Below are 22,142 nucleotides of genomic sequence, written 5' to 3' on the forward strand. Positions count from 1 at the left end.
GGATTGTTACCTTAATTCTTTAAGATCCAAATTCCCATGGGTGGGTGGCTCTGCTGAACCCCTTGATGGTTTCTTTTTGAATATCTTTTGGAACTTCTATCATGTTTTCAGTTGTTTTCCGGTTTTAATCTTTCTATAGCTTTCAAGGGTTCCAAGTTTATCACAACTTCCTTAGAATTTTATTCTCTTTTTTACCCAAGATGATGGCCATTCTTGTGGCAGGTGTAAGGTCATGTCTCATAGTGGTTTTGGTTCATGTTTCTGGTGGTGACAATCTTAAGCATTGTCTCATACACATTTAGTCATTTGTAGATCTTCTTTGGGTAGGTTTCTGCCTAAGTTCATGTTTTAATTGTGTTATTTGGAGTAGGTTACTGTTAAATTACAGGTGTTTGTGCATGTACATACACAGGGGTGGCACAGAAGGCTGGGTCCTTCCACATCAATCAGTCATCAGGAAAATGCCCTATAGCCTTTGTCTACGGACCAGACTTACAGAGACATTTTCTTGATTAAGATTCTATTTTAGTTAGGGTTTTATTGCTATGAAGAGATGCTACAGCAACCCTGATACAGAAAAGCATTTAACTGGGGCTGTCTTACGTTTCAGAGGTTTAGTCCATTGTCATCACAGTAGGAAGCATGACAGGTGGGCATGGTGCTGGATAAGAAGCCAAGAGTTCTACATGCAGATTGGCAGGCAGCAGGAAGAGAGATGCGCTAGACCTGGTTTGAGCATCTAAAACCTCAAAGTCCACTCCCCCCAGTGGTACATTTTCTTCAAGAAGTCCACACCTACTCCTACAAAGTCACACCTGCTTAAAATGCTGCTCTCTATGAGTCTGTGTGGGCCATTTTCATTCAGACTACCATGTATTCCTCTCCATGACCCTCCCTTTTGTTGAGTTGACATAAAAGCTAGCCAACACAAAGGGAGCCTCCAGTCCCTTACAGTAGCACCCACAAGCTTCAGCTCTTCTTCATTATGTTTTTAAAGAATTGAGTATATTAGTACTGTATTTCCACCCCTCTCCCCTTCTCCCTCCAGTTCCTCCTGTGTCACACTCCTTCTCCCTGGCCTGACACTGGCCTCTTAATTTGGCAACCTGTGACTACCAGAATGAGCATAATTCCACTTGGGGTGACTCTAATTAAACTCTTTTATATGATTGTAAAAATTACTGTTTTAAAACTTTGTGCCAAACAGTGATTCCATTTGCCACAGGGTATGAGAATACATTCTATTTCTCTCAAGAACAAGTGCAAGTGACCATCCCATTAACCCCAAGATACACCTGACACCTGTGAATGGCTGGCCTTTACAGGGCCCCCAGAACCTCCGTAGGGACACCACAGTACCCCAGATTCACCATAGGGATACCACAGTACCCCAAAACCACCATAGGGATATCACAGTACCCCAGAGCCACCATAGGGACTCCACAGTACCCCAGAACCTCTATAGGGACACCACAGTACCCTAGAACCTTTATAGGGACTCCACAATACCCCAGAACCTTTATAGGGACTCCACAGTACCCCAGAACCACCATAGGAATTTCACAGAACCCCAGAACCACCATAGGGATGCCACAGAACCCCAGAACCGCCACAGGGACACCACAGAACCCCAGAACCGCCACAGGGACTCCACAGAACCCCAGAACCGCCACAGGGACACCACAGAACCCCAGAACCACCATAGGGATGCCACAGAAAACCAGAACCGCCACAGGGACACCCATTGAATTCCTTCCTCCTCTAGATGACTCTTTCCACTTCTGTTCATTTTACAGAACTAATTCTGTGGCATTTTATTCTCACGCAGCCTTGAAACCAAGAATGTCTTGAGTATTTATGAGGCATTTGCAAAAAGAACAGAGTGAGTGCCGTTTAGACAGGTCACAATAATTCTCCCGATCTCTCTGACACCAGTGTTTTCAGCTTCACCTTCCTTCCACACATACTCAATTAAACTAAAATATGGCATAGAAAGTCATGGCAGAAGAATCTGAAAGGGCGCTGCAGAGGTGAGACTAAAATAACCTCAGCAGAAAACACTCCTGTTATCAGCAAATATGTTTAGATTTTGTTATGATTTTTTAAAAATCCAGCATAACCATCAAAACAAAATGAGGCTAGAGAGATGGCTCATGAATAGTGTGCTTGCTACACAAGTGTGAGGACTTCAGTTTGAATCCCTAGGACCCATGTAAAGTCAAAATCAAAAGCTGTGTCTGTAATTTCACCACCCCTGAGAGACTAAAGTTAGACACAAGAGAGTCTTTAGAAGCTCATGAGCCAACTAGCCTGGTGGGCCAAGTTGCAAATCACAAAAGACTCTGCTGGCAAATGAGGCAAGAGCCAATAGTTGAGGTTGTCCTTAACACATGAGCTGTGGCAAACACATACTCACACAGGCATACATGCATGTGCATAGCACACATATGCATACCACACACATATCACACAGACCCACACACAAACACATATGCACCACACACATATATGTAAGCACACATATACCCACAAACATACATAAATACATATGCATACACACACCCCACACACATACAAATGCTCACACACATACACACACACCCATATCTGTCACATGTACACATGCGTACACCACACATGGACATACACATGTGAACATGTAAATATTTTGTTTTGTTCTTAATGGGAGCCCAGTCTATTCTCTGATAAACACCATGACCAAAAGCAACTTCAGGCAGGAAGAGTTTCTTTCCTCTTACAGCATACAGTCCATTATCCAGGGGGAATCAGGGCAGAAACTGAAGCAGAAACCCCAGAAGTGTGCTGCTCGCTGGCTTGCTCCCTATGACTTGCTCAGCCTGCTCTCTTATACAAGCCAGGCTCACCTGCCCAGGGATGGTACCACCTACAGTGGGCTGGTCCCTCCCACATCATTAATCAAGAAAATACCCCACAAGTCTGCACACAGGTCAATCTGGTGGGGGCCTATTCTACATCATTACTTCTCCCTGGATGACACTAGCTCATGTCAAGTTGGCAGAATAACTAGCACAGTGGGGAGAAAAGAGAGAAGAGTGGTTCTCCTTGACTCACAAGGATGGTCCACAGCCTTGCTGTTGGCATGCACAGCACCCCTCCAGGACCATGTGCTCACAGGGAGTGTGCTAGAGTTGCTTCCTTCCCACCCTAGCTCTTCATGCTAAATGGTAGGACATTGGCTGTGCTGAGCGGTGCTCAGGCGTGAGCCCCAGTGCTTCTTCCCTTTGGTTCTGAGATCCCCAGCGCAGGTTAACACTGACATGGTGAGTGAATGGTGGGTGCCATGTCCGAGCCTGACGCCAGCACTCTGGTCAGCCTCTTCCTTCTGTGACTATGGAATTAGCTGCGACATTTAAGTGGCGGGAGACTCAGTCATACATAGGAAAGCATGAAGACTCTCCCTGAAATCTGAACAGTGCTGTCCCCAGAGCTGGCAGACATCAGACAGTCCTGGCATGGTTGTGCCCTGCCCATTACATACCATGTTTTCAAAACCGTGAAGCACATTGCCTGTGAAGTGCCCAGCGCCTGGTGATGACTTTTGGGGTAACCGACCTGTGGAGATGCTGTGAGCTGTCTGGACAGGAGTGGAGTGTGCAGTTTTTATTTGACTCACTGCCTTTTATAATCTGTTGTAGAACATGAAGGTGAGGATATGCACCGCGTGTTTTTTTTAAATATTCCTTTGTTCTTTGATTGTGGTTTATTATTTTCCAAAAAGCTTAGAAATTTTCCATTTCCAGGATGTTTCTGAATTTAAAAAGTGTAATCATTTTTAAAATACCAAAATTGGTAAGATTATCTGAAGACCATGATTCTCTCTGCTCAGAAAAGCCACTTAAGAATGGATGAAATTGAGGAAGAAAAGCAAAAGCTTCATTTTCGGGATGTTAATCTAGGCGTCCTATGGAAAGAGAAGTAGAGCTAAGAAATTATCCCGCACCGTAAATGGAGAGTGAGTTTAAACATATCGTAAGAGTCATAATTTAGTTCAAGTCAGGAGTAGCTGAGCGAGAGAAAACTTGATTACTTAGAGGCACTAAGCATGTTAGAAGGAATACAAATGCCTTCAGCCAGGGCAGCCACTGCGGTCCGGCCGCTTCGGGCCTGCTGCTTTGATGAGAGCCAATAGACTATATTAAGGCTGTCCATCGGGGAGAAAATGAATTTAGGATACCGTTGTCATTTCTCTTGTCCATAGACCAAGCTTTTTAAAACATTGAGCCATATTCATGCAAGTTAGCTAACTTAATTTACAGCTGGAAAGGAACCTAAAGTGGTTAGGGCCCTGGTGCTCCCATCAGAGGTTTCCAAACGCTGGTATATTGTTCACATGAGCTATGGAAGACACAAATAATGCCCTCACCAGAGTGGCCATGAACATAACCTCAGGTGCCATAGAGCAAAACTGTGTGCCAGTGACATACAACACGGCTTAGCCCAGCTGGAAGTGATGGGAAAATGTACACTTAAATAAAGATGTGGGATACATTTAATTCTTAGAGTGTGTGTGTGTGTCTGTGTTTGTGTGCATGCGTGTACGGGTGTGTGGGGGTGTGCATGTAGGTCTATCATTGGTTTCCAGGAGCAATTACTCTTTTGAATAATTTCTAAGGAAATTATAATAAAAACCTGCAATGATAAAATTTGATGGACATCTCTCATACCATCTGTTGTTTTGGTATGAGTCTTGATGGTATATATTACATGTTATGCATAAGAGAATATTGTAAGAATGACCTAAAATATTGTGGAAAGCACCTAACATGTTTGGGTGTTCATATAGCCCATGAAGGTCTGCATTAGAATCACAGTTTTGTCACGGATAGCGTGTCTGGGGTTCACCCTAGTCCCTGGAAGACAGCTCAGGGAAAGCAAGGGAGGCTTGGGATTTAACAGGTTCCCCAAGTGTGTTCTGTGTGTTGCAAATATGATAACCAGAGCTTTATGTAGAGGGGATGGATGTGCATGGTACGTGTGTGTGTATGTGTGTGTGTGCTTGTGTGTGCGGTTCATGTGTATATGTGTCTGCCTGTGTCTGTGTGTGTATGTATGCGCTATACATGCAAGTGTGTGTATGTGTGCATGCTGTGTGTGTATATCTGTGTGTGTACTGTACATATGTGTGCTGTATCTTTGTATGTGCACATCTGTATGTGCATGCTCACATTCAGTGTGTGTGTATGTACGTTTATGTATGCATGTACAAATACAGAGGCTGGTCAGTCTAGGTATTATCCTTAGGCACCATCTACCTGAAGTTAAGCAATTTGACTAGGCTGGCTGGCCATTGATCCACCCAGAAATGATTACAAGTCCAAGTATTATATCTAGTTTTTTTGCATGGATGTTGATGATAAAACTCTCTAATCCCAGGAACCACTATTTTGAGATTATATCTTTTGATGCATTAATAATCTTAGGATCAGATGTAATCCCATCACAGGTAACTGTTGTTTGCATGTGTTTTCCTTTATTAGGATGTTAACTCAGAAGTGACATGTCTACGCCACTAGGCATAGGGCTGAGCATGTGGGAAATGGAGGAGTGATTCTGTGTCTCTCTCCACAGGGCGTGCACAGCAGGCTCATAATTTACCATGCACAATCATATTGTTTACGTGCTATCTACTCTTAAAAGTGTCTCCATGTCAATGTGTGACTGCCAGATGTTCTCATCCACATTAGTGGTTGTACATGTTCCGTGTTCAGGTCTTCAAAATGAACCAATGTTGTTACAAGCAGATAGTCATGACTTGGAGCATGTCTCACTGAATGCCTCTGAGTTGAGGTTACCCATCCTCTCTATGTCTCAGTTTCCTCATATAAAATGTAGGGGCAATGGATTTGTGAGAACTAAAAGGCTTTATTCTTTCAAAATACTCAAAGTAGGCCTCGATAAAAGGTAAATGCTCACTAAAATAAATCAACAGGTAGATAGATAGATAGATAGATAGATAGATAGATAGATAGATAGATAGATAGATAGATAAGATAGATAAAATAGATAAATGATTGATAGATGATAGATAGATAGATAGATAGATAGATAGATAGATAGATAGATAGATAGATAGATAGATAGATGATAGACCAATGAAAACTAGAATGAGTGATTCATTCTAGAAAAATGAAACAGCAAAGCAAATGATAAAAGAGTTAGCACAGTCTTGTATAAACATTGTATCAAGACCTGTGTGTGTGCCTTACAAAACTCTTGAGGATATCTCGAAACAAAATAATTAAAAGAAGAACTGCAAAGGACTGAATAAGTGATATCTCGAATAAGGAACTAGGGAACAATATAAATATGCAGTATTATAAACTCAAAGTGTGTAGTTCTGTGTGTGTGGACTGTGTGCACCTCACCTCACTAAGACAAAGGGGGCTGCCGTTAGGACCTCGTAAGTGCAGTGGTTGCCAAAGTAGGTTAAAGTTGACATTGTGCCCAAGTTGCCTGTGCCTCCTAGTCTCATTGGGCCAACATCTGGCCATTTTCCCACTTTCTTTTATCCTGAGATTGAGGCACGAACCGTATTCATTCCTCCTTCCTCTCCTATGCCATGTTTTCTTTTCCTCACTTTCTCTCCTTGTTGGAGGAGGCTGCTTGTTGGTTCCTGACAACTTTGCCCCAAAATAATCACTCAGAAGCCATATTATTTAAATCACTGCTGAGTCCATTATCTCTAGTTTCTTATTGGTAACTCTTACATCTTAATTTAATTCATCTCCATTAATCTGTGCATTGCCATGAGGTCATGCCAGCAAAGTTTCAGCTTGTCTGTCTCCGACAACTCCATGGCTTCTCCCTGACTCCACCCTTCTTTCTCCCAGAATTCACTTTAGTTTTCTCTGCTAAGCTCTTCCTGCCTTGCTCTGCTATAGGCGCAAAGCAGTCCTTTATTAACCAATGGTATTCTCAGCATACAGAAAGGGATCTCACATCATTTCCTGGCGATCTAGAGGTTTGGCATCTTTTAACTTCCACTGTCTTAAGAGGTCCTAACATTTCTTCAAAGGCAGCTTAGAGGCCCTGGACACCCACTGCTGAAAATGTGCATGTGTAAGACATTCAGGCTTGTACATACACTAGTATGTATGTAGTTTTTGAAGTTGTCCCCAGCATAGGCTCCCACAACTAAAATTCTGGCTGGGTTTAGTGGAAGCAGCAATGGAAAGTCCACATACCAGAAACACTGCAACATTGCATGCATCCTTGGTTGAGCAGGGCAATCACCCTCAAATGTGACTTTTTTGGAAGTAGAATGCAGAGATATAATTGGTAAAGATGAGATTATAAGAAAACACAAGCCAAGGGAATTATAGAAACAGAAATCATGAGAAAATGATCAGCATCAAAAGAAAAAATAATCCAATAAAAAAAAATGGAGTACAGACCTTAACAGAGAATTCTCAACAGAGGAATATAAAATGGCTATAAGACACTTAAGGAAATGCTCAACATCCTTAGTCATCAGAGAAATGCAAATCAAAACAACTCTGAGATTCCATCTTACACCTGTAAGAATGGCCAAGATCAAAAATACTGATGACAACTTATGCTAAAGAGGATATGGGATAAAGGGAACACTCCTGCATTGCTGGTGGGAGTGCAAACTGATACAGCCTCTTTGGATATCTCTGCCCCCCCCCCTTTGCCCTTCCCCCTTCTCCCTTCTGGCGATTTCTCAGAAAATTTGGAAACAACCTTCCTCAAGACCCAGCAATACCACTTTTGGGTATATACCCAAAGAATGCTCAATTGTACCACAAGGACATGTGCTCAACTATGTTCATAGCAGCATTGTTAGTCATAGCCAGAACCTGGAAACAACCTAAATGCCCTTTGACCAAAGAATGGATAAGGAAAATGTGGTACATTTGCACAATGGAGTACTACACAGCTGAAAAGAATAATGACATCTTAAAATTTGCAGGCAAATGGATGGATCTAGAAAACATTATATTAAGTGAGGTAACTCAGACCCAGAAACATAAATATCATATGTACTCACTCATAAGTGGCTTTTAGACATAAAGCAAAGAAAAATCAGCCTACAATTCACAATCTCAGAGAACTTAGACAACAATGAGGACCCTAAGAGAGACATACATGGATCTAATCTACATGGAAAATAGAAAAAGACAAGCTCTCCTGAGCAAATTAGGAGCATGGGGATCATGGGAGAGGGTAGAAGGAGAGGGTAGAGGAAGGGAGGAGAACAGAGGAAAATGTATAGGTCAATAAAATCAATAAAAAATGAACTAAAAGGAACTTTCCTACTATTATGCAAATAACACACGTGATTCAGAACAAATTATCTAATAACGTTCCACATGGATACAAACTGGTGGTGGGTAAAGACCTAGCTGAAGGCTGGAGAGATGGTTCAGCAGCTAAGAGCACCTGATGTTCTTGTCGAGGACACAGATTCCATTCTTAACACCCACAGAGGTCAGCTAACAACCACTTGTAACTGCAGTTCCTAGGGATCTGAGGCCCTCTTCCGTCCTTCATAAGAACCTCCGTGCACATGGCACACATACATACACTCAGGCACACAGACACAACAAATCTTTTGTTTTAAGAAAAAAAAAAGATGAGATTGTAGTATAGTGGGCTATCCCCTAATCCACTAGGACGGGCATCCTTATGAGGAGACTCCCAGGGCAGAACTGAAAGAGGCCGACAGTCTGCACGGATGCCCCTTGAGGACAAGGACCGGGTGATGGCAGAGCACTGAGAGAGACTGCCGTAGTGAGCTCAAGCTGCTGTCAGCTCAAATGGATTGAGATTAGTACAATGCATGTCTGGGTGTGGCTCTGAGGGTTTCCCTGCAGGATTAGCTGAGGGACAAAGACTCGCTGCCCTGAGTGTGTGTAGTGGCTTTGTACAGGCTGGGCACCTGGAGGGAATTAAGGGAAGGTGGCAGCCAGTGAGTCAGCGCAGCCCCGTGCTGGCTTCTCTGCCCTCCACGCTCTCTCCTCTTGGCGGATAAACCACGAGCTAAGTGAACCCTCCTCCTGCGGTGTTGTCTGTGGAACTCTGCTACAGCAGAGAAAATCCTGCCTAACGTGACATAAAACAGACTGAGTGCCTTCAGAGGGATCAGGGCTCAGCTAATTTGATTTCAGACTATGAGAAAATGACCTTGTGTTGTTTGCAGCCGCCAAGCTCACGGCTTTTGTACAGCAGCCCTAGGAAATGCACGAAGTGTTCCCATTTATGAAATGGGCTATGATAGCCTCCTTAACCCCACGGGAGCCTCGTGGGGACCAACACAGAAAAATGTGTGAGCAGTTATCATATGTGAAAAACTGTGTACCAGTGTAAGGCGGGCATGGCAGGTCACGCCTGTAACCCCAGCACTCCGGAAGCTAAGGCAGGAGGATTGCTGCAAGTTGGGGAACACCCTGGGCTATTTAAAACGTTCCACGGCAGCCTGGGCTATACAAAGTAAGACCCTGTCTCAAAACCACACATTCTACATAAGCAGAATGTAAAGTCTTATTTCTTGGAAACCCTCTTATTCCCTTCTACAGCCTCAGCACGATATCTTTGCATAGCGTACACCCAACAAACGCTTGTAGGATATGTCACTTAATTTTTTCATTTAAGTTGCACTGGTTTTTTTCTTTAAAAACCCCAAAGACAGATCCAAGGCCAGCACTCACCCTCGTCCCACCCTCCAGCCGCTCGCGTGCAGTCGTTACTGCAGAGAACGTTCTTCCCAAAGGACATGATTTGATTTGTCTAGCTGAACATAAATAATATATTACATTATAATAGTCTGCTGTGCATTAATGTTTAATATGCTAATGAAGTTTAATCTCTGTAGTTTTGAAGATAAGATTTATTTTGTTTAAAGTGAAAAATATTTAATTTATTTTCACATGTGTGGCTGATTTTGTATATGCTGCTTCCTAGAAATCTAATAAATGCATATTTTATAAAAATGGCTATTTTAATAGCATTCCTTTGAATATGTTCATCAATAAATTTAATCAATTACCTGCTCAAGCACTCGAACGAACGTTCTAGTCCTAGTTCAACAAAATGATCTCTGGCAAGGAAAGAAAGACGAATCTGAATAGCAGGAGCCATTACTCACAAAGTGGATGGGAACAAATTTCCCCTTTGATACCCAAGTCCTACTTAAAATAAAACCACTGGCATGCTATTCTTGCTGAATTACTTCTCTCGGAATCTTTAAGCAGATTCCATGCACCCTGGGGCTACCAGAGCCCTGTCATAGCCCAGCGAAGCTGATGGCAGCCATGCTTAGAGAGCAGAACGGAGGCCAGGGAGGCTACAAGCCAGGGCTCTGCAGCAGCATGGGGAGGAGAGCCGGAGACCCCACCCCAAACACACTCCGGCACCTCCCACACCTGTCTCACACTCAGCCAGCATCCTCTCTGACAGGAATAGCTCAGCTGAGGGGTCCCTCCTGAACTTCTATAATAGCATTTAATAAGTCTAGAATACAAAACCTAGACAGCTCTCGCTTGCATGTAATGGATTCCTGGAAATGAGGACAAAAGCTTTATTTCAATTCTAAGTGGACCTCACATGGCATCAACAGAATGTATACCAGGAAGATGTCATTTTAAAAGTTGTTGCCTGAGATCAGCAAAGAAAAAGGGAGAATTAAATAGAATTAAGTAGTGACGTAGAATCCCAGACCTGGGGCAGACGGGTGACATAAGAGGTCAGGAAAAACACACATGTCAGTTCACTGCCGAGAATTCTATCCCATGGCCGCAGCTCACTGCTCAGGAGTCTAGGAAGGAGATGTAGACCATTAAACATTCCAGTACAAGAATGGTGTTGTTTTCCATACGGTCTTGTGGATTCAGGGCTGGGCTTGAACTTGCTGCGTAGCTAAGGGTGATCTTGAACTTCTAATTGGAAGGGATGAACCTTGATCAGGAGGTCATGATCTGTGCATCCAGAAGCACACCTTGTGTTCATCCTGGAAGATAAGAACCAACCTGTTTATTCATAGGCAGAAGTCTGTCCCTGGTGGGGAACCTTGTCGGGCTCTGCATTCTTGCTTCCTTCCAGGGGCACATGCCACACTCCTCTGACCTTTGTCATCTATCCATGAGCGCAGGTCCCGTGCAGCCTGCCCAGGAGCTGCACGTGCAGGACAGTGCAAAACAGAAATGAGAACGTTTCAAAACAGGAAGATGCTCTGCTGAGTAAAATATAAGCACTGCCCTTCCTTCCCTCCCTTTCAATCCACCATGCTGCTGTGATCTACTCTTTACTTCTAAATTCACAGGAAGGTGAAGTTTAAACTGCTAGCATGAATGTTTCCATGTGTTTTATGAAAAGTATGATTCCAGTTTTAAATGCAAATATAAGACTGTGTCTGAAGGGAAATGCTGGGCTGGCTTGCATTCCTTTTCATGGCTGTCCTACGCATCTGCACTTACTCTCTGAAAGAACGGTGGCAAGGCTGCCCAGAACAGTCTGACGCCTTTGCTCCTCTTCCTGACACTTGTGTGTTTTACCGTTATTCTGTCTTCTGCTTCTGAGTCAGCAAGCACTTCCAGAAAAATGACCTGAGGGTCTCATTTTCCCTCTGCTTCTGGGATGCCATCTCAGCTTCAGCTACTAGTGATTGACGTGACGGCACAGGAGCAAGGAAGGCTAGGAGAGCACACACCACTGGTCATGTGTGTTTCTTAGGACCTTGTTACTCCCCCTCTTCGCCCAACACAAGTCAAATTCAAACAGAACATCTCAGTCTCTGAGGTCTTTTTCCCCGTTAATGGAATCACGTCACACTAGCCTTGACTGGCCCATAGACTGGTCCCCAGAATCCTGTCTCCACGCAGGGCCACAAGCATCTGTGACGCTAGGCGGCAAGGAGGGGCACAGAGCACAACTCTGCACCAGTCTTTCCGGTGTGTGTGCATGATGCATGGTCTCAGTATGTCAATCGCAGACCGAATGAGTCAGGTTCAGAATGATGACTGTGAACATCAACCCAAGCTGGGGAGCATCTGTGTGTGTGTGTGTGTGTGTGTGTGTGTGTGTGCAGACTGCAAGGACAGCAGAGACCAACGGTAAAACAAAGCAAGGTCTCCAGGCCACACCATTCAGCTTTTAGAAGGGAAGCACTTTAATGACTTGACCTGATTTTAACGTGCACCCCACATTTAGAAAACACAGAAATGGGTGTGGGTTGGTGGGTACGGGTCAGCTTCAGTTCCCCAGATGACAGTGCAGCATTCTTTTCTCTATTACACAACCAAGCGACAATGATGTGGACTGTCACATTCTGTCAGCCTCCTCTGATCTTTGGGAAAGCATTCATCAGGGTTGTCCATCCTTTTGGGTTCACTGTACCACATTGTCAGCAGAAACGTTCACGCTCCAGGATCATGCAGCTACCACGTATAGCTTTCTGAGTTCCAAAATTAATCACAAAAAGTCCACATTTTAAGTGAGTTTATTGTTTGTTGAGCTGAGTTCATAGCTACACTAACAATATGCAGCCCACAGGCCATGGCTTAGACATCCCCATCTTCCCTGGCTGTATACAGCCCTCAGGCCGTGAGTTGGACACCCCTGTGCCTGTCAGCTGGCCCTGTCAGACCATAGCACAATTCTTCTGTTTACCTCCTGAGATTCTTCCAGCAGAAACTGCATCCTGCCTCAGGAGCGTCTGCCTTCCTGTTGTCTGAACGTGCTCGCTCCTCTCACCACGGAGGTAGTATGTGTCCCGGATCATCACTCGCCTTTCTCACACACGCTTTTCTCCCTTTTACTCTCAGTATGGAGTTTGCATCGCTTCAATTTCAGATAGAACAGTAGGCTCACACCCCACATGTCGACGTCAACACAGTTCCTCACGTGCTATTATCTTGAGGATGCATGCAATTCTAGTCAACGTCTAGTCAATTCAGGAAATGACTTAGGATTTTGCATTACATAGATATGCATATAATATATAGCTATTTCATGATTGGCATTTACATGCTTTAAGTTTGTTCATTGTAAAGAATGGCTCAAGAAAACTGCATCTCTCCTAATAAGTGTGAGCTTGAGTTATTTCTGATACGTCCAGTGATGCTCGGCCCGGGTGTTTTGTAAGCCACTGTCCCTCCACAGAGGGCCGACACTCGGGCAGGGCAGAGCCTTCCAGGTTCTAAAAAATTCAAGCTGCTACCTTTTAATGGCCACTTCCCTGGTGAAATGGCGTCCATTGTGCGTCCTTTGTCATTTCACTCACAGCTCTCTTCTCGGAATTTCCTACTTTAGTACATCAGTCATTTTTTATGATTCGCTTATTTCTGGGAAATTTGTTAATATTGTATTCTGTATGAAAGACACTCCTCAGTGACATGGGCTTTTAGACTTCTGTTTAATTTTCACCCCTAATTTATGGGTCTTTTGGAAAAATAGGATGTAAGTTTAATTCCACTATATACATCTATTTGTACTTCAGATCTCTGCATCTCAGCTGAGCAAACTCTGTGGCCACGATGCTACTTCCCAGCTCCCATCATTGGCTGTTCCTTTACCACGTGGCCTCTCCCCTCTTTCGTGGGACAGTCCCCTTTATGCCTGACCCTTGCTGTCCTTGTGTGGCTATAACAGGTGCCTCACCCCTCCACCCTTCTCAGAACCATCTGGCTTGCTCTTTATGCTTCCTTCTGAATCTGATGATCTGCTCCTCAGGAGCAACCTTGCTTGGATTAGCTCTGGAAATGCTCTGAATTGTGAATTAACTTGCGGGAAATCAGATTGCTTAAGAGATCAAATGTTGCCATTCATAAAAAAAAATGCATATAGCTGTTAATTTAGAAATTTTTGCTCATGGTTTTACATCTTTTCCAAAAAGGTTTTCTCAGCTTTTGTTGGTTCAATTTTTTTATAAAACACTCTGCTGTTTTATATAATCTTTCTATTTTCTCTAGAATATTATCTCTAAATGTATTCATTGCTAGAAACGAAGTGTTTGTATTACACCTTGAGTTTTTGCCAATTTAGGGATTACTGAATGAATTAATTCAAAATACATCTGACACCAATCCATACAGCCAATGGTGAATAATTTATTCAACTAAGTAGTTTAAGGAAATCACATGTAGTGAGTGAAAGCATTGGCCCTAGACGGCTCTTCCTGTTTGGTCTCCGCCTAACGTGAATAGTAAATGTGCTCCCACGTGGGGAGAGCTGGGTTCCTACTAGAAGTTCCTCAAGCGTGGAGGCCTAGAAACTGCATCAAGTTAGCAGCCATGTTGCCAAATGCTTTTTCTTTTCTTTTACTTGAGCTACCTTGAGGCTGAAAGTCAGCAGACAGGTGTTGTGGCGTCTCTGTGAGCTGCAATAGTTTTGAAAGGGGAGGTCTGGGCGGGGAGGCCCCAGAGCCGCTCAGGTCTGAAATCACAGTCCGCCAATGAGCTCTTTGTGGAACCTGCTTAGGCCTGATTTGTAAATCCCCCTGTTCTGTGATGCCATCACTATCTGCGACCTACAGTGTGGGCACTGAGTTTGTTCCAAACTGTGCGCCTTCCTGTCTCATTGCATTGCTTGCTTGACAGCCTTCAGCGGTATTTTCTCTCTCCAGAATTTTAAACATAATATTTTGTCCTATTTCAGGGAAACTCAGAATTAGCCCACCAAAATCCTTAGAAAAGTCACCATTCAGGGGAGACATGATTCCACATGCGATTGAGTACAAAGTGGACACGCCTGAGCTAGAGAGAGCCTGGATCCCTTCCCTTCATGTTCCCTACTCCCTTAACTGCCCCAAATCTTCAGTCCTTTGCGAAACACCAAGGGATTGTAGGAACACACATAACATGCATACGCACATATACACACATGCACACACACACATGCATATGCACATACACACACTCATGCGCGCGTATACACACACACACACACACACACACACACACACACACTGCTGATGGACCAGAAGTCATGCAAGTGGGATTCACCAAATACAAATCTAAATCTAACTGATAGGAACACATGTTATGGTTGGGGAACAGCCCAGGGTCACCAGTTCTCCAAGTGACAGAATCTAGACATCAAGTTCTTAACCACAGCCCTGGAAGGTATGACATTCACCAATGAGAAGACAGTGACTCCATTAAAACATTATCAGGGCTTAGACCCCAGAGAAACCAGTTCCATAGCCAAGGCTTATGTCACAATGACCAAGAGGTGGCTTTAGTCGGAGAGCTACAGAGACTCCAGGGCCACTACAGATATAAAACCAGCCACATGTCCTGACTGGGGCTGATAGGCATGCCTCGGAGTGGCGCACTGCAAACCCCTTCCACGTGCTCCAGGATTATAAAGGAGTCTGGATCTTGTCTGCTTTAAGGCCTGTGTTTGGACCTGGAAGCTTTCTGGATTAACAAGCTGATCGGAGGTCACTGGGCTCCTGGAGAGCAAGCGGGGAAGCTGTTTACAGTCATGGATGGACTCTGCCCACTCTGCCCACAGTGGGCACTTTATCACTCAATACCCCATTTTCTGCCGAAGGCTCTTAGCTGTGGCCATCTCTTCTCAAACTGGACCCACCCGCTGACCACTGAGGGACAGGTGCCAGAACGCCGGTTAGGATTGATGCTCACCCGAGGTACGTTGGCAGGGCTTGCCGGTTAGGATTGATGCTCACCCGAGGTACGTTGGCAGGGCTTGGGTGTGTTGTCCCAGCTCTGAGTTCTGCTCCTGCTTCCCTTTGTCTAGCTCTTTCTAGAATAGTCATCTACATCAGAGGGTGTCCCCGGGAGTCTAGAGTCACACAGCCGCTCTGTCTTACTTGTTTGTCAAGGTCACGTGAGAGGAGGCCAGAGTCCTGGTGACTTAAATCGACAGGACAGACTACATCCTGTCATTGCCTGGAGGCCAGAGATTCAAGGTCAGCTTCACTGGACTGAGGTCAAACCTGCTGCCAGAAGCGCACAGCTCGCCCGGCAGTCACGAGGCGACAGCCTCAGTCCATGCTTATAGCCTCGTCAGTCCAGTGTCTTCCTCTGCCTCCCGTAGTGTCCCCTCTCCTGTGTATGCCACCTCCTCTGCTTCTCCGCTAAGGACATCTGTGTTGGATTTAACGACACCTGAGTGGTACCAGGGACTCCCAGGGCTCCATCCATGATTCCATTACCTTGCAAAAACCTGTTGTCCTGCGAGGGAAACACCTGTGGATTCTGGAAATTGGAGCCTGGTCTCTTCCTGTAACTCAGAATTATTTAATCTCACTGAGCTCAAGTGGATATAAATAACATATATGTTTTATAGGATTGTTTGGCTCAGATGAGATCACCCACGCAAAGGCCTCAGTAAAGCCTTGGCAGGAGAACTAAGGCACAGTCAGTGGCTGTTGGCACTGGTTCTTTGCGTCGTCTCAGACTGAACCCCTGGTTCATCTATCTCCTCGTTCTACTGCTCGCCCCAGCCTTGATCCTTGTGACCTTTTCATCAGACTCCTGTTGTAAGGAGGTTCCTCTCCTTGTGCCTCCCTATTTAACTGTCCTGATCCTTGTCCCTTGTCTCTTTGCTGATCCAAACCCCGTGCATCCTACCAGAGCCCCCACTAAGATCTCATTCCCCAATCCCCAAGGATTGCCTCGACTAGCCCAGTCCAGACGTGTGCTCTTTCTGAGCATTGTCGGTACTGATGTCAGGATGCTTGGTCAATTCATATCATTCTACATACAAGTATGTGTGCTGTGCAAACCCATAGCACTGATGGATAAGCCATAGAGGGAGAAGTCTAAACAAGTCAGAGCTGGATATCAGACCAGATTCATGTCTTAACACCTTAGACCAGAAACACAAAGAGAGCCTGAGGTGGGGGCAGGGGGAGCAGGCATTGGTGGCTGAGAGCCTGGTTTCTAGGGGACAATTGGGGGATAAGGGGGAAGAGGCTTCTTGAAGGATGCAGTAGGGGCAAGGCTTAATACTCAGCATTTAAGGGTACAGTACATGGGGCCTCCAACTAGAAATAAACCAATAAAAGCACAGTGCAGTTTCTAGCTGCGACCTGGTGCTAGACCGGGAACTCTAAGAGTTGAGGCAACCACCAGGGTGCTAGACAGAAAGAGTAGACGCTGACCAGGAAAGACTAAAAGAAATGGAAAAGACCTCTTTCTACAGGAAGTAGACCTCCAAATAAAAATGCCACAAGCCGCATAGATCAAATGTTTAAAATACCATTCAGCAAAGCCAGGCATAGGAGCCCTACCAGTGACTCCAGCACTCAAGAAGTGAAGGCAGGGGCATCAGGAAGTTCAAGGCCAGTCTAGGCTATGCCAGTCCCTGCCTCAAACAAACTAAAGAGGCAGCCAACAAAATTTGAAAAGCAAAAAGCAAGCAAACAAAGAAACAAAAAACCAGAGCATGCATTTGTTATGGGCTTAACTAAACTAAATTTATATAGCAGTATAAGAATGACCAAAGTGAGCCTGTCTGCTCTGGACACAAGAGAAAGAAACGAGTTAGACCCCTAAGAATAGAAAAGTAACTGTGTTTCAAGAAGGATGAAAGGGCTGAAATAAGACTGGGTGGGTGGGAAGAGACCTATATGGCAGCCGCATAGCAAGGGTGAACTTTAACCTGGAACATCGAAGGTCAGCTTGTCCTTGGTAGGCTGGGCACTGTTGCTCTGTGGGAAAGGACAGATACAGAAATCCTATCCTAGTCTCATTTTGACAGAGCAAGAGGGTCATTAAAAATGACAGGTACATAATAGTGTTGACCAGAGAAATAGGGTATGTGGCCACAAAAGTGGCATTCTTGGCAGTGAAATTATCAGCAGTCAGGTACAGGACAGCAGACAAGTATCTCAAAAGCATCGAGAAAAAGTAGGACCAACTACCTAGGACTACTCAAATGTCACTCAAGAGGGAAGATGACTGTGGTCCACCATGGTAAACATATCCATACTTCATATAAACTCTTACCACAGCAGACAACCCTACTTGGCTTTAACAGGATAGTGTCTACAAAGGTAGAGAGAAAGAGAGTAAAACAGACAATTTCAGGTGCACAAGGAAGCATTTACCAACGCTGTTCAGTCTAAGAAAAATCCCTCAAAGCAAATGCAGCATCAAAAAGCTTGAGTCTCCAGCTAAGCCTGAGATGCCAGAGAGAGGCAAATCACCAAATTGATAGCATATAGGTAGAATTAAGTCATGGCTATTTTAGTAGACTTTGTGTATGTCGGTCTGTATTTGCATGTTTTTACATGTGTGAGTATGCAGCTGTCTACATGCATGTGTTTGGAGGTCAGAGGTCAGTGTAGGGAGTCTTCCTCAATCTCTCTCTATGTTATTTTTGAGACAGGCTCTCTCCCTGAACCTGGATCTTACAAATTCATTTAGGTCATCTGGTCAGTGAAGCCTGGAGTCCTCCTGTCTCCAGTGCTGGGGTTATAGTCTTGATCCACTGTGCCTTGACCCCTGGGTTCTGGGGTCAAGCTTGGGTCATTGTGCTTTCAAGCCTGAGATATCTCCCAACCCTGTGCTTTTCAATGTGTTTAAAAAAAAAAAGTCTAAGACTCCAGGTAACAATGGCAGAGATGGAGGGCATTTCCAGTCTGCAGCTAAAGCTTTATTTACTTTGAGAACAAGATAGAAGAACTTAATCATTTTGAACTTTCTAGACATAAGGCTCTGTTGAGAGAATGTGTTATGGAAAATAAGCACACCCAGTGTCTTAGTTAGGATTTCTATGGCTAGAAAAGACACCATGACCACAGCAATTCTTATAAAGAAAAACATTTAATTGGATTGCTTTCAGAGGTTTAGTTCATTATCATCATAATAGAACATGGCAGTGTGCAGGCAGACATGGTGCTGGAGAAGGAGCTGAGAGTTTTACATCTTGATCCAAAGGCAGCAGAAGCAACTGTGTCCCACACTGGTTGTAGCTTGAGCATATATGCAGCCTCAAAGCCCGCCTCCACAGTGACACACTTCCTCCAACAAGGCCACACCTACTCCAGTAGGCCACACCTCCAAATAGTGCCATTCCCTATGGACCAAGCTTTCAAACACATGAGTCTATAGGGGACATACCTATTCAAACCACTATACCAAACAAGTCATAAGCTAAAGAAAAGGCTTGTTTATTAGTTCACAAAAATAATAAAGAGTAATGTCATGTGTTGAAAAAAAATACAAGTGACAGAAAATCATGACCCTGAGTTTATCTAACAATACAATCTAAAATAGATAGCTGTCTTAATTAAGGTTTCTACAGCAACTCTGTTTTTTCTTTTTTCTTTATTTATTTATAAAAATTTCCACTTCCTCCCCTCCTCCCAATACCCTTCCACTTCCCCCACTCCCTCTCCCCCTCCCTCTCCAGTCCTAAGAGCAGTCAGGGTTTTCTGCCCTGTGGGAAGTCCAAGGTCCTCCCCCCTCCCTCCAGGTCTAGGAAGGTGAGCATCCAAACAGATGAGGCTCCCATAAGGCCAGTCCATGCAGTACAATCAAAACTCAATGCCATTGTCCTTGGGTTCTCAGTCAGCCCTCATTGCCAGCCACATTCAGAGAGTCCAGTTTAATTAAAAAAAACCATTTAATTGAAGTGCCTCACTTACAGTTTCAGAGGTTCAGTCCATTATCATCATGGTAGGGAGCATGGCTGCATGCAGGCAAAAATGGTGGTGGCTGCATCTTGACCAGAAAGCAACAGGAAATGGACTGAGACATTGGGTGTAGCCTGAGCATATATGAGACCTCAAAACCCATCCCCACAGTCCTCCAACAAGGCCATATCTACTCCAACAAAGCCACACCTCCTAATAGTGCCACTCCCTATAACTTTATGGGGGCCAATTACACTCAAGCTACCATAGTAGCTAAAAAAACAAAACTCAAATAAACAAATGCCAAAACACTAACGATAGAGATGATTTGAACAGCCAAGCTGACAGTGGAGCTTTGGTTTATGAATCTGATCTCACATCCACAAAGACACTCTGATGCATGTTCTCTGAATACTTAAAACTGGTCATAAGGAAGTGTAAGACCTCAACAGATGTCTAAGGTTAAAGCTGAGCAAATAATCCTCTCTGGGGATAATAAAACAAAGAATGGATTTAAATGAAATTCTTAGGTTATAAACTAAGACCTTTAGGAAATAAATATTACTTATTCAATTTAATAATCAGAAACATTGGGGATCAATTTGATCAAAACATTTATTCATATATGAAATTCTCAAACAATAAATAGAAAAACAAGTTTACAAACAAGAATCAGAAAAGTAAACATAGTTAGAGAGAATAAACTAAATGGAAGAGCAAAACTTCATGAAATCAGCACAGTAGCTCGCCCCTTCAGTACCAGCGCTCTGGAGCCAGAGGCAGATGTCGCTGTGAGTTTGAGGCCAGCATGGCCTACAAAGAGTTCTAAGTCAAACAGGACTGCATGAGACCCCACTCGAAAATTAATGAAATCAGTGTAAAGGAATGGTAGCACTAATCTACAAAACCAAACTTAGTTCTGTAGAATGCCTAAGAAAATGGGCAGAATTTGACCAAGATGGCACAAGGCAAAAGAGACTAAGAACGCACATGATTTGGTCAGAAACATGGTATGTGATTGTTTTAGTTGAGATGATTTCCTAGAAAAATACAAATTAGAAAAATTACTCCAAAGTCCTAAATAAACAGTGAACTCAGAGAAAATAATCAAAATCTACCCTTCAACAAAATCAGCAAACCTACATCATTTTATACTCAAGTTTCTCTAAGTCTTTGAGGTGACATCTTTTTCTTATGCAAATCATTTTGGAGAACCAGAACAGGATGGAGGAGGTGAGATAACTCTTGAGAGCCAAGTAGAAGACAGTATTAAAACAATTGCAGGGTAGGTTCAAGTATGCTCATAAATGCAAAATTCTCAATAGTCTTTGGTCATAGAGAAAAGTATGTGACCAAATACGACTAGCCATGGATTGGAAGGCCAGAGTCTTAGAGCCTGGGGGAGGGGGGTGAGAAAGGCACTGCCTATTGTAGGGTTTTCTCCATTAGAATTCACCTTTAATGTAGTTAAAATCATGACCAACAGACTAAGACTCTGTCCTAGCAGAAGGGAGTATTGATACGAGTTTCTGGTATGATCTTTTGGTGACCCTGTATCAGAAAGCAGGTGTTAGTAGGAAACTCAGGGAAGCTCAAAATCTTCAGTTCAATGCTTAGTAAGTTGTCTCAGTTTTGATGACTGGGAGATGTCCTAGAATATCCGTATCAAGGGCATCTAGCGGAGGGATGCAGGGCACCACCTCTAGTGCCTTTGCAAGACCCAGAAGGACTCACAGGCCATAGTCAGAGTGACTGGAAAGAGGACTCACAGAGGCAGACAGAGCTAATCACCTATTACCAGCCTTGGTATGGCTGTAGTGTGGAGTGGAGGGGCCAGGTGAAGATGGAAGGTCGCTCCCCAGGACTCTCCCTGACAGACTCTGAGGGAGCTTCAGCAATGTAAGGAAGTCACCTTTACCTTCCCAGGAGGTGGGGAAGGAACTGCAGTCACACAGGTTAGGAGGTGGAGTGCTGGACAGGGAGCAGCCCCCTGATTCGTGCGGGCTGGGAGAACCGAGTGGGAGGACATGGCATGGAGGAAAACATCAGGCCCGGGAGACTCCAGCGTGAGGAGACTGAGGAGCAGCTGAGAATCCACACGCAGCGTCAGGGCAGGTCTCGGGTGGGCAGGCAATGCAGGCAGAGAGATTAAACCCCAGAGTCATGAGGAGGAAAGACCCATTAAAGCACGCTGTCTTTTGGGGTACACCTGGACTAGCCAGCCTGCTGTCTCACCCTAAGTTGGAATTTGAGAAGGCAGCCTCTGCCAGTCTCTTGAAGTCCCTTTTATGGTCAGAATAAAGTGTGCACGGGGGTGAGAGAGTCGGCTGTTCTACATGGTTAGAAAAACACAATGAAAGGGAAGGAAGCAGGGTCGGGATAGGCACCATATGAGTGGGGTCGCAAGCGGTTTACATCAGATCTAAGAAACAGGAACTCGCTCTTAATTACAAATGGAACTTTTAACTTGTGAGGACTTAGCATGGGAACTTATTCTCTAACTGCAAACAGAAACCTTATCCTGCACAGGACA

General features: G+C 44.2%; 1 protein-coding gene and 1 long non-coding RNA gene across 4 annotated transcripts in view; one reads left to right on the plus strand and one right to left on the minus strand.

The window, feature by feature from the left end:
• The window catches only part of Pacrg (parkin coregulated), a 458,578-nt gene that overhangs the window by 297,222 nt on the left and 139,214 nt on the right, over positions 1-22,142 (plus strand). The window lies entirely within an intron of this gene.
• Positions 10,569-15,910, minus strand: LOC125391512 (uncharacterized). The gene is made up of 2 exons (XR_007229159.2): positions 15,648-15,910; positions 10,569-11,011 (listed from the first exon to the last, which is right to left on the minus strand). It is a non-coding gene; the product is annotated as an uncharacterized LOC125391512 (long non-coding RNA).

This window comes from Myodes glareolus, chromosome 1, assembly GCF_982192425.1.
Source record: "Myodes glareolus chromosome 1, mMyoGla1.1, whole genome shotgun sequence".
NCBI lineage: Eukaryota > Metazoa > Chordata > Mammalia > Rodentia > Cricetidae > Myodes > Myodes glareolus.